This window comes from Arachis ipaensis, chromosome B9, assembly GCF_059453495.1.
Source record: "Arachis ipaensis isolate K30076 ecotype BB chromosome B9, ASM5945349v1, whole genome shotgun sequence".
Lineage (NCBI taxonomy): Eukaryota > Viridiplantae > Streptophyta > Magnoliopsida > Fabales > Fabaceae > Arachis > Arachis ipaensis.
In genome coordinates this window covers 77,867,594-77,871,373 of record NC_142444.1, presented here as the reverse complement: position 1 = coordinate 77,871,373, position 3,780 = coordinate 77,867,594, and the positions used below count along the sequence as shown (strand labels likewise).

General features: G+C 38.0%; 1 pseudogene; it reads left to right on the top strand.

Moving 5' to 3' along the window:
• Positions 1–467: 467 nt before the first annotated feature.
• On the top strand, positions 468–2,498 carry LOC107615562 (uncharacterized; annotated as a pseudogene).
• Positions 2,499–3,780: the final 1,282 nt, after the last annotated feature.

Genomic DNA, 3,780 nt, shown 5'->3' with positions numbered 1-3,780 from the left:
TAGTTATCTATCCACTACTACTACCACTTCTTTTATTCTGATGCTCCTGTGGTATTGCTTTGATGTTGCTGTGGTACTGATTATCTGCTGCCGAATCGCTATTCGCTGTCGCTGCTACCTTTCTAATTCTGCTTTTGCTGCGCTTCTACTTTGGTGCTGGTGTTGTACGGATTAAGACAGTATTTAAGGTTGGTTCATGCAAATTTAAATACATCTATTAATTTGTTATTAATGTTATGCGGACAACTTAAGTGCTTTCCTGAGGCACTCACTTCAGGACCTTCTTTAAGAATTGCTAAAATTTCATTTTCTTTTCTATTTTATGTCCAATGCCTTCAAAGTATTTTGGAGACTTGGAAAATATTGTCTCTTAGTTAATTAGGAAGCTAGACTCGTAGTTAGTGAGACTAGCAGTAAAGACTTCAAACTAGAAACTTAGCTATCTATTTGAAATATATAGGTTTTCGATGGATGTGTCCAAGGATTGGATGGATACACCACGTCATGAAAAAGAATATCAACTCGGTGTAGAAAAGTTTTTACACTTTGCTTTTTCATCACCGGGAATTCCTCAAGGGGAAGAAATTCAATGCCCATGTGCAAAGTGTTGTAATAGACTTTGGTTAAGGAGGGATGTCGTGTATGACCATCTAACATGCGATGGATTCGTAAGAGGTTATAGGCGGTGGTTTAATCATGGGGAATCACTTGTTGCTATGGATGTTGACAATGACACAGATGAGGAATATAATTGCAATGATAATATTGATGAGTTGTAATGTGATAGATTCAGAGATACTACACAAGTTGATGGACATAACATGGGGCCTAACGAAGGTGCAAAAGAATTTTATAAATTGGTAGACGAGGCAAGCCAAGAACTATACCTTGGATGTAAAGGATTCACAAGATTATCCTTTACCATCCGTCTTTACTTGTTAAAATGCTTGCATGGTTGGAGTAATACGTCGTTCATTTCTCTCTTAGAATTATTGAAAGAAGGAATGTCACATTTGAATATTCCTACTTCTTTTGATAAAACGAAGAATATGGTGAAGAATTTGGGTCTTGACTACCAAAAGATCGATGCATGTCGCAATGATTGCATGTTGTATCGGAACGGGCATGAGAATGACTCATCTTGCCATGTCTGTGGAACATCCCGTTATATTGAGCATCATGTAGAAGAGGACGATGCTACCTCATCTAAAAATCCTCGTAAAGTTGCTACAAAAATTCTAAGGCATTTCCCCCTGATTCCCAGACTTCAAAGGCTTTTTATGTGCACAAGGACGGTTGAAGCTATGTCTTGGCATCATAATGAACGTGTTAAAGATGGGTCGTTAAGGCATCCTGCCGATGGTGAATCTTGGAAAGCATTTGAAAGTCAACATGAATATTTTGCAAAGGAGCCTCGTAATGTGAGACTTGGCTTAGCAAGCGACGGATTCAATCCGTTTCGAACTTTGAGTAGTACACATAGTACATGGCCTGTTGTTCTGATGGTGTATAATCTACCCCCTTGGATGAGCATGAAGCCTGATTATTTTATGCTCTCTTTACTCATTCCTGGCCCACAATCACCGAGAAATGATATTGATGTCTTTCTTCAACCACTAATTGAAGAATTAAAAGAATTGTGGGAGTTAGGTGTCGAAATATATGATTCCAAAGAGAACAAAACATTCAACATGAGAGCATGTCTTTTATGGACAATTAACGACTTCCCTGCGTATGCTATGTTATCTGGGTGGAGTACAAAGGAAAAATTGGCTTGTCCATGTTGTAATGATGAAACTTCTTCTATATATCTGAAACATAGCCACAAGACTATTTATATGGATCATCGAAGGTTTTTACCCATGAACCATCCATGGAGACATAATAAAAGATCTTTCAATGGGAAAACTGAACTTAGGTCTCCACCGCAGTTGTTAGATGGAACAACTGTATTTCATATATTGCAAGGGGTAGATAATTCTTTTGGGAAGAAGCAAAGGAGATCAAAGAATGGCATTTCAAATTGGAAAAAGCGGTTAATCTTTTTTGATTTACCATATTGGAAGTTCAACATGATTAGACACAACCTTCATGTCATGCACATAGAGAAGAATATAGTTGATAGCTTAATTGGAACTCTTTTGGATATTTCTAGAAAGACAAAAGATCATGCAGCTGCGCGTTTTGACCTTAAAGACATGGGTATCAGGAAAAACCTTCAACCAAGAGATACGAATGATGGTAAAAGAACTAAGTTAGCAAAGGCATGCTTCTCAATGACTGCAGCAGAGAAAACAATATTTTGTAGTGCGTTAAAAGGGGCAAAGTTACCAGACGGCAGCGCTTCCAATATCGCTCGATGTGTGCAGCAAACAGAAAAGAAGATTTCTGGTTACAAGACCCATGATGCTCATTTCATGTTACATTACTTGTTGCAAGTACCGATCAAGAGCATACTTCCTGACCATGTTGCCATTGCTTTAGTTCGCTTATGTTAATTTTTTCGCCGGATATGTCAGAAGGTAATTAGCCTAGATGAGGTAGTTAACTTAGAAGCAGAGATTGCTGAGACATTATGCCAATTGGAGAGGATTTTTCCTCCAAGCTTTTTTGACATAATGGTGCACTTGTCTATCCATTTGGCAAATGAAGTGAGGTTAGGTGGTCCAGTTCAATATCGTTGGATGTACCCTATTGAACGATATATGTGCACACTAAAATCGTATGTTCGTAACAGAAGTCGTCCAGAAGGATCCATTGTCGAAGGATATTTGGCGAATGAGTGTATTAATTTTTGCTCAAGATATTTGCATGAAGATGTCCAGATAAGACTCAACAGAGTCCCTCGAAACAATGATGAGTGTGTTTCAGATGAGCTGCGAACTCCGAGTTTGTTTCTAAGCAAAGGATGTCCTTTGGGTGGAAAAATGGGAGATTTGTTCATGTTAGATGAAAAATCAGAAATACAAGGTCATGCATACATCCTAAACAATTGTGATAAGATCGAAGTCTACATGAGGTATTTTGTTTGATTCATTGTCATTTCGTAGACCTCAATCATAATATTTTACCCTACTAACAAATAAGAATATGAATATTTGATCTTCAGAGAGCATGAGGAGGCAGTAAATGACAACAATCCACGAAGAACAAAGTGGGAGAAAGCCAAAGACCATAGTCAACAGTTCTTAGAATGGTTTAAAACTCGTGCCATGAAAAAGGATGTGCCTGGTTGGGTAAAAGGGTTGGCTAGGGGTCCAAATAGAGTTGCAAAAAGATTTTCAGGTTATGTTATCAATGGGTATAGGTTCCATACAAGGCACCGTGATGCAAGACGTAAAACCCAAAATAGTGGTGTCACATTGGAGGCATTGACTTCTAGTTTTGCTACTGTGAAAGATAAGAACCCAATTGAAGCAAAAGTAACCTACTATGGTAGAATAGTTGATATGTTTGAATTAGATTATTATGGCCAATTTAAGGTAGTCCTGTTTAAGTGTGAGTGGTATACAGTTGCAAAAGACAACTTTGGTCTCTCATATGTGTATTTCAGTAAAAAATGCTACCAAGAAGAACCATTTGTCCTAGCATCCCAAGTAAACCAATGCTTTTATGTGCAAGACCCATATGTGAGTGACAAACACTATGTTATGAAAACAATTCCAAGAGATTTATTTAGGATAAGTGATGGCCTTTGAGTCTGATTCCCCCATAATATATGCAAGGGAGCCATGTGAACCTGAAGTGATTCCCAGTCTCCCAAATGATAATGGCGAAGTT